Here is a 10,798-nt window from a genome sequence, read left to right as displayed (position 1 = left end):
CTCATCGGTTTCTGAAAGAAAAACGTTCGTCGGAACTATTCACCCTCGAGGTGAATACTAGTATAACGTGGAGAGTCTCTCTCCATTGGGAATTTAGAATAAGGACCTCCTGAACCGGAAGTACGAGGGTGATGCAAAAGAAGTTTCCGCCTCGGCGCGAGCATAACGAGTAAATCGTAATTAGTCAATAAGACTGTGCGAGGACGAGATAGTATACACGTGTAACATACGGTTGAAGTCGAGAGGAATCGGTAATTCATTCGGAAGCATAAGTATAGTTCGACAAAAATCGAAGGTGTGTCCCCGGTATGGTTGTTATAAATATTCTCGGAGTTTTCGGATGTCCAACCATGAAAAGATGAAGTCATGTACATGGCACATGGTGGTGTTTAGGTTGATCGAGTCTAACCACTATCACGTGTCACTAGAACTTTGGTATGTCTTACCGTAATATAACCACGTTGATCGAGTGTCGTTATATTACGCTAACTCATACCTCCATTCCCACATCACTCTATAGATTCAAGTTCGTGTCATCGCGAAAATCTAAAATGAACAAAATGTAACGACGTCTCAAACGTGACTCGTATTAAATCGAAATAATTTCTGCAAATCTAAGGAAGCGTTTCCCCGTGGGAAGTGTATAAATGATTGTTCACGTCAAATCGGTTCGATTCAAACAATATTGTATTTAGGTATGAAAAGAGTAACGAGTCATGATAACAAGTAATACGCAACCGTAGCGATAAATGTTGATGACGATACTCACCTAGAGTAGTGATGGTAGTAACACCAAAAAGTAGATAGTAAGAAACACCAGTGGGAAACCGATAGTAAGTTGAAACGGTGGCAAATAACAATCCGGAAGACAGAGTTCCCGAACAAGTGTGACTAATGAAGTCATCGTCTTCCATACGTGTATGAATCATGAATTTACGTGTGTTACCAAAAAGTGGCGGAATACGAGTTCGTATGATGAAGGTTGGGTACCATTAAAAAGTTTGCCTAAGAATGATTCAAGTATAATGCACAAGTAGTCAAGTAAGTGCTATCTATAGCAAATGTATGTCAGAATGCAATGGCTAACTATCCGGTTGTAGTCTAGACTCACTAATGCGTCCTAACGACTCTGTTGGACACACTAATGCATCCTAGTTCTCTACAACCAACGCTCTGATACCACTTGTAACGACCCGACCAAAACCGTTATTGACGGCGCCGTTAACTTAGGTCCCGTTGCGTGGTCGTAGTCCCTATATGAGACTCGTTTGACCAAAATTATGTCGCATTCATTTGAAAGGTGCAAGACTTGCAAGTTTAGTTTACAAAACCGTTCGACAACAAGTCTAAGTTTACAAAAGTCATAAAGTATAAATGAAATAACTTGCGACATAATTAGTTTAAAAACACAGTTGCTATAAATAGCGTAAGTATGTAAACAAAAGTTTGAATCCAAAAGTGCTATCCCTAGCGTATGCATGCATGGTAGACTCCAATCAAGTAATCAAAGAGTGCGGAAGCGTGTAACAAATAGCCATGTGAAAACCTGAGAAAACATAGAAGAATCTGTCAACGCAAAAACGTTGGTGAAATCATAGGTTTGAGTAAGTGAGTAAAAGTAAAGTAAGTCGAACCACAAGATTTGCAAAGTTGAAATAATAGTAGTACATTCTAAAAGTTAATATTCACGAGCACCCAATTATCAAAGCTTAACGTTCCGTCCGTTGAATACCCCATCAATTAGTGCTAGAACAACACTGTTCCCGAAAATATATTTCATTCGTAAACGGTAGCGAACCGTTTGAATGAGGGTTTGTCAAACCCATATGGCCATATAACATAAGTTCTCGCTTACACCATCTGATGTAACTAATGATAATCGGATTGAGGATTTTCGTTCTAAACTCGTATGTAGAATGTTTGTTTTCCCGTTCTTGTGTTCACTTAGTTCAAAAGGATCGTTTATGTTTTCTCATCCCAAAAATAAGTTCAAAAGAGTAAAAAGTGGGACTATGATCTCACCTCGAGTGCACGAGTATAAAAGTACTTCACAAAGTAACGTATGCATGAAAGTTGCTTAGCCTTGACCTAAACAAGTAAGTTATATCAATTAACCGGTTACGACACAAGGTCGGGTGAAATGTGTTCAATTAGTCCTATGGCTCGTTACGACTCGAATAGTATAGCATGTGAATCACGTTGTCAAGTTTCATGCAAGAATCAAGTATAAAAGCATGTTAGAACGATTGTAATAAAGTTTGAGTTGACATTTCAAAACCTTACCATTAGAAAGGAAATCTTATTACGTTTCCAACGATATTTGATTCATCGAAAACGGAGTTACGGTCAAAAAGTTATGGCCAAAACAAGTTTGCTGAAGTTCGGATGAAACAGGCAATTGTCACGGCGCGACAAATTGCTCCGCGGCGCGACAAATGCCTATGTTGAAGGTCAGAAAGCTTGAAAAACATGTTCTAAAATCACCCTTTGGGCCACGGCGCGACAAATTGCTCCGCGGCGCGACAATGGCCGTGGCCTGGTACCAGGTCAGTTTCAAATGTTCAAGTCTTGGTCAAAACTTCAAACAACCATAAAACGCAAACCGTAAACAACTAGAAGACGTATCTTATACCGTTGGAAAGCTCTTTTGACAAGGAACACAACTAAGCACTTATCATCAAACAAAAACAACATTTTCCATAACCGATTTCTCGTCAAGTGATCGTTTAAAAGTCCATTTTCAAAGTTTCAAGTTCATCAATTGCATTTTAAGTTTCGGGAATCCAATTCACACATATGATATGCCGTTTTGAAGGTAATGAAGCATACATTACTACTAAACACTTACAATTAACATTCCATGGCATTTAAACATCCAAATGTTCATGTCAAGAACTATCAAACCCTAGTCAAACATCACAAAATCATTAATCGGGTTTTTTTGAAGTTTTCTTAATCAACCTACACATCCAAACGAAGCTAGTGATACTAGTAACACAATTAAAACATGCACTTTAACAATCTAACAACATTAACTCATCCAAAATCAAGGATTAAGCAAACTCATTTCAAATGTTCAAACTAGTTACTCAAAACAACGAATCGAGCAAACAAAACATATATTCATGTTATACACGAGCCATAGACACTAACTAACACCATTTCAAGTCAAAAACACGAATTTATAGAAATCTAGAGTTTTTAGAAAGTTACCCAAACGAGATGAAGTTGGTATCAAATTGTAGAGGATGAAGAGAGGATTCCAAATACGTAATTTGTTTTGAAGTTTGCTTCCCGATCCGGATTTAGATGATGATTTATGTTTGTGTTCTTGAGAGAAAAAAAGAAAGAAAGAAGGAAAAAGAAATGGATGAATGAGGGGTGGAGGTGGTGAGTGGTTGACTAGTCAACTACTAGCCACCTCTTTGGTCAAGTGGCGGAACTAGTCCCTCAAGTTTCAGAGCGGGTGTGGGAATTAACCAAACGAATATTTTTAAAACGCAAGTTAACGAGAGATGTTATAATTAAATGACGGAATTATTTTGAACGTTAGTCAACGGAAACTACGAATTTAAATAACGAAAGGTATTATTTAAAAGAAAAAGACGGTGTTAAAAATAAATTTAACGGAAAAACGCGGGATGTTACAAATATCATTTACAATAACCGAAATCTCGTCAAGTGATCATTAAAGGTTCGTTATCAAGGTTTCAAGTTCGTAAAACGTATTTTATGATTCGGGAATCCAATTTATACATACAATATACCGTTTCGAAGGTAATTAAACATACATTGCAACTAAACACTTACAACTAACATTGCAAAGCATTTATTGCATCAAAAGTTTGTTTTAAGATCTATCAAACCCTAACCAAGAATCACAAAATCAACAATCATGTTAATGTAAGGTTTTCATGTCATCCAACATACCAAAACGAAGCTAACGATGCTAGTAACACTTTTAATACATGAACTTTAACATAATAACAACATTTAATCAACCAAAACTCAAGATTAAGCAAACCCATTTCAAGGTCATACTAGTTTATGTAAAACAACAAGATCGAGCATATAATTCACATATTCATGCTAGACTCGAGCCATAGACACTAACTAACACCATTTCAAGTCAAAAACACGAATTAGAGAAATCTAGAGTTTTAGAAATGTTACCCAAACGAGATGAAATTGGTACCAAAATGTAGAGGATGATGAGAGGATCACGAATATGTAATTTGTTTTGTTGTAAGCCTCCTAGATTATATTAAGATGATGATTTAGTGTTGATGGAGAAAATGGGGTTTTTGTTCAAGTAGAGAGAAAAAGAAAAAGAAAAGAAAAATGGTGAAGAAAGAGGAAGAGTGGTTGACTAGTTGACCTAGTCACCACTTTGGTCACTTGGCAACATTAGTCCCTCGAGTTTAAAAGCGGGTGCGTGAATTAACCAAACGAATTATTTTAAAATACTAGAGTAAACGCGAGATGTTATAATCAAATAACGGAAATATTAAGAACATTAGTTAATGAAAGATACGAATTTAGATAAAGGAAAATATTATCTAAAAAAAAAAGACGCTATTAAAATATTATTAACGGAAAAACGCGGGATGTTACATTACCTACACCTTAAAAGAATTTTCGTCCCGAAATTTAGTTGGAGATAGTAGTTGTTGTTTCTTCATCGAGATCTTGTGTTGCCAATTTTCACGAATAAATGAGGGTACTTCCTTGGGTATTTCAACAAACTTCGAAAATCGGGGTTTTACTTTGTTTCAAAATTTGGTTTCACGATTCATAGTTTCAACCGGTCCTCCTAGGAAGTGAAGTTTATCATCAATAGTAAGGTCATCGGAGAGGATGACAAGTTCTTGTTTCGCAAGACACGTCTTTAAGTTTGATACACAGAATGTAGGGTGAACGGAATTTGTTTGAATTGGGTATTCGAAATGGTAAGTAACGGGTCTAATACGCCCCAAGATTTAAAAAGGATTAATGTATCGCGGATTTAGCTTCCTACGTTTCCCGAAACGGATTACACCTCCTCAAGGTGCGACTTTTAACGTTACACGGCTTCCCACTTGGAATTCGAGAGGTCTACGTCTAACATTTGCATGGTTCTTTTAGCGACTACGGATCATCTTGAGTCCTTCTTGGAATTGAACGATCATAACGGTTATTTCATGAATAAGTTTGGGTCCGGTGGTTTGCCTGTTACCTACTTCGGTTCAACAATTTAGAAAACGTCAATTGCGGCTATATGAGTTCTCGAAAGGTGTGGCGTTAATTGTGACAACCCGGAAATTTCCAACCAAATTTAAACTTTAATCTTTATATGTTTCCGACACGATAAGCAATATTTGTTAAGTTAAATTTCAAGAATTTTAAACTATGTTCATACATTCATTCAACCTCGACCAAGTTCCAACGATTCACGAACCATTAAACGAATATGATTATATATGTATATGTGTATATATGTTATAACTTGAAACGTAAACAAAATATTAGATTAAATACTTTATATGATTGTATCTGTTTCAAAATGTTTATCAATGGAATTAGAAGATAAGATAAAATGATTGAATTATCAGATATATTGAATTATGATTACAAGTCTCTGTTGAAAGGCCCACGTTGATTTGAGAAATCTTTCTATTTTAACAATATTCGGAAAATGGTAAAGTGATTTATAAATAAGAACAAATTGTCAATCATTGAGAACTAGACAAAGGATAGTGGAAGATTGAATCTCATAAAGACTCGATTGATCTATTTAGTTTCAAACGTACAAAAACGTTTTCAGTTTAAAAAGAACTTTATTATTAAAACGTATATAACTTTTATAAATATCTAGAACCACTTTTGACAACTCATTACTTAACTAGTATGATAAAGATAATGATATTTATATTTTATTTTATTAAATATATATAATGATTTAAATTAATATTATATATATTTATACGCGTATTATACGTACATAGTTTTATACTTTTACTATACTTAAACTTTATTTTTACTTTACTTTAACTTTAATAATTCACTTTAATAATTCATACTTTAATAATTCACTTTAATAATTCATACTTTAATAATTCACTTTAATAATTAATACTTTAATAATTCACTTTAATAATTCATACTTTAATAATTCACTTTAATAATTCAAAAATCTATTATAAATAGAATTCAATAGGTTTCATTATTTCATAGAAACTTGAAAATATTTTTCTCTAAACTCTCTCAATCGATTTACATATATATATTTACTCCGTATTATTTCAAGATATTATTAGTATACATAAAATATTACGACGAAGTGCTGTCCGAGTGATTTCGAAATTGTTTTTCGAGTAGGATAGGATTAAGGAAATTATGGGTTATAGCTATGGAGGTGATTGAGTATGGTTCACGGGTATGATCGTGAGGTCAATATAGTGTTTATCATTTCCGTTGCGTCTACCTACCTTTCCTGCAATATTGAATCTCAATATTGATATGTGAGTACTCATAATTTAACTTTTACATACTAATAGTGTATCCCTGACTAGTGCTCGAGTATTTAGGATTATGCATGCTTGTACTTTTAATATTGCCCTTAGACAGGTTAGGTTGAATGTTGAATTAGTTACACTTGCGGTTGAGATAAGGTATAAGATATGCATGTCCTTGGAAAGCTAGTGAAAAATTAAGAACTTTTCCTTTAGATATCGAATGGTTTCGATGAACGGATTAGAAGTTATAATCAATTAAATTTTCGATATTTTTAATAAAAATGATTATTATTATCGTCGTTTTTATCATCGTTCTAGTTTTATCTTATTATTATGATTATTATTATCTTTATCAATAAAAGGGATTTATCATTAAAAATTGTTATTTTTTTTATTATTACTATCGTTATTATCGTTAAAGTTATAATTAGTATTATTACTATTATCCAATTATTATTATTATTATTATTATTATTAGTATTATTATTATTATTATCGTTATTAATATATATATCATTATTTAAAAATGGTTATTGTTATTGTTATTATTATTATTACTATATTATCATTAAGATAATTATTAGTATTATCATTAATAATGTTATAGTAACTATCATTATTAATATTAGTGTATTTAAAACAAATATTTGTAACACCTAATTATTTTGATTACTATTATTATCATTATTATGAACACGATATAAAAGACGATTAAAAGCTATTAAACTAAACGATTAAGAAATAATGAGTAAGAGTATCATGATGAAATTAAAGTATTATAAGATATTGATTTAGATAAAATTATCGTTCTTATTATTTTTATCATTACTATTATTATTAAAAGTATCGTTAGTATTAAAACTATCATTTTAACAAAAATTATCATTTTAATAGAAATGTCATTGTTACTATATAATATCATTATTATTATTATTTTAAATAGAATTATTATTTTAAAGATAATATTAAAAATTATCGTAAATATTAAAGTTATCATAATTAGAATTATCGTTTTATCATAATGTCATCTTAGTAATTATAAATATTGATATTTTTATAATAATAATTATTATTACAAAATAATACAACTTTTACTTACTATCATTATAGATATTATTTTATCAAATAAATATGTGATACAAACATATTTTACTACGTGTAATAACTTACTTTAATAATACTTATCATATTATCTTTATGATATTAAATGAACCCTATAAATTTTATTACTTAATATATATAAAAGTATATTTTATTATATAAATTTAATATAAAATTTTATTTATTAATAAATAAATTATATTATTTACTCTAATAAATCTTTTAAAAATATTTAAAAATATAAAACGACGATATTTAAACTATATATTAATCATGTATAGATTTTTGGAAATTATTTTGAGTCAAATTTACTTTTGTTGACTTTTGCATATTAGTCTCGAGCATTAGGATTGTGGTACACTATGACTTAACCTAATTTGTTAGACAAATATTGACCAACACATAAATATATATAATTAATTTAGGTTCGTGAATTCGAGGCCAACCTTGCACTTGTTCAATGACGTTATATGTATTTTTACTACGAAATACAGTATGGTGAGTTTCATTTGCCTTTTTACCCTTTATATTTTTGGAAGTGAGAATACATGCGCTTTTATAAATGTTTGACGAAATAGACACAAGTAATTGAAACTACATTCTATGGTTGAATTATCGAAATCGAATATGCCCCTTTTTATTAAAGTTTGGTAATCTAAGAATTAGGGAACAGACACCCTAATTGACGCGAATCCTAAAGATAGATCTATTGGGCCTAACAAACCCCATCCAAAGTACCAGATGCTTTAGTAATTCAAAATTTATATCATGTCCGAATGAGGATCCCGGAATGATAGGGGATATTCTTATATGTATCGAGTTAATGTCGGTTACCAGGTGTTCACCATATGAATGATTATTTTTGTCTCTATGCATTGGACGTATATTTATGAGAACTGGAAATGAAATTCTTGTGGTCTATTAAAATGATGGAAATAAATGATTATGATAAACTAATGAACTCACCAACCTTTTGGTTGACACTTTAAAGCATGTTTATTCTCAGGTGTTAAAGAAATCTTCCGCTGTGCATTTGCTCATTTTAAAGATATTACTTGGAGTCTTTCATAGCATATTTCGAAGAACGTTGCATTCGAGTCATTGAGTTCATCAAAGATTATTATTAAATCAATTTATAGTTGGATAGTGGATATTATGAAATGGTATGCATGCCTGTCAATTTTTGATGTAAAGAAAGATTGTCTTTTAAAAACGAATGCAATGTTCGTAAAATGTATCATATAGAGGTCAAATACCTCGCAATGTAATCAACTATTGTGAATCGTTTATAATATATATGAACGGGTCCTTTCAGTTGGTATCAGAGCGGTGGTCTTAGCGAACCGGGTCTGCATTAGTGTGTCTAACTGATAAGTCGTTAGGATGCATTAGTGAGTCTGGACTTCGACCGTGTCTACATGTCAAAATTTTGCTTATCATTTCTAGTCGAAAATCATCTGCTTATCATCCTTAGGAAATTACTTGCTTATCATTATTAGTCTAAACACGTCTTGCTACATTAATTGCATGAGTAGTGTATAGACAAAATTCATATCTTAGCGTATCTGCTAAATCATATCTTATCGTATCTGTTACTTTAAACTTTGTCTGACATATTCCGTAAATTCCTCCGTAATCTACGAAATCTTTTTCTCTATATATATAGATATTCTATGTAATTAGAATACCATTCGATAGCCGAAAAATCATTTCATATCGAAAAATCCTTTATTCAATTTTACGAAATGGAATTCGTCATTAGTTCAAGTTCCTCAGATTATGAAATGGAATCCCACTCAAGCTCCGAAAGTAGTGTGACCGGAATGGATAAACCAATCAGTCATCACCTATTCTGGATGAATTGAGGATGGGTTCGTAGCCTCCTAAATCATTGGAGACAAGAAGAAAGTGATCCCTTCCATCCACCACATTGTCCTTTTGACGAAGAACCTGAAGCACTTACCGGCGAACCTGTCCGAAACACCATTTTCTCGCTCATTTCCAGAGTATCTCGTCACGATTATATATTACATCAAATTTTAGATTTTATTTATCCGCTCGTCCGAACCGACAATCACCCCGGTGTAATAGAAGAAGTCAACGAGCTTCGCGCTAGGGTAGTGGCTTTGGAGAATATGGTGCAGAGATTACAAACACCAGCAGCAGCATCAGCAGCATAACCAGTACCACCATCATCAACGCCAACAGTACCATTACCACCTCCAACCACAACCGCGTCGTAAACCTCAACTTCACAATCTGTCCCACGAGCATCAACGTCATACGCACCATAGATACCAAGGAGTACCAACAAAAATAACTGACGAAGTATTAATTCATAACTTCATTGGAGAAACATTCTGCGGCGATTATGTAATCTCTAAAGTCTTAGAGATTATCTAATCTAGCCCTAACCATAAATCAGTTAAGCGAACCAAAATGATAGAAGGAAGAGTAGAAACTCTGACAAAAATGGTGCGTGATTAACAATCTAAACTTGCTTTACCAACATCATCAACAGTACCGTCAGCGTTACCAGCATCGTCAATACAGTCAACATCCGAATCAACAACACAGATAACATCACAAACTCCGTCAGTTCAAGAATCACCGCGGACATCATTATGAATCAACAACGAGTATATTGTATCAACGAGTTATGAAGAATTAACTCATTTCCACTGAAGGATTTATATGTATATCTTATATATAAATCTTTAAACCATAATAAATCTTTCCGTACTAAGCTATTATGTGTGAATCTTAACTACTCGGTTAATTCATATTACAAATATGCAATAATGTACGTCCTTCGGCCGCAACTTAACTATCGTTAACTACAACCTCTGTCTCAATTCAATAAATTCCAATTCATAATAAATCAAGTGTATTATTCAAATATATGTTGATTTTACACTTTCGTCATCAATGTACTCGAAACTTTTCAGATAACATCATTCGTACTTTGCGAAGTTCACAAGAATTTAATGAAAACCAACATCATGCCCCAACAAATAACGAAGTATTGATTCATAATTTCAATATTATTGAAGTAATACTTATGTAATCTCTAAAGCCTTTAAGGGATTATTCAATTCTATTTTCAACCGTAAATTAAATGAGTTTAATTTAATATTAACTCATTAAATCGATGTTACATCTGAAGAAAAAATACATACATATATATATATATATATATATAT

This window comes from Rutidosis leptorrhynchoides, chromosome 10 (genome assembly GCF_046630445.1).
Source record: "Rutidosis leptorrhynchoides isolate AG116_Rl617_1_P2 chromosome 10, CSIRO_AGI_Rlap_v1, whole genome shotgun sequence".
NCBI lineage: Eukaryota > Viridiplantae > Streptophyta > Magnoliopsida > Asterales > Asteraceae > Rutidosis > Rutidosis leptorrhynchoides.
This window is presented reverse-complemented; position numbering follows the sequence as displayed.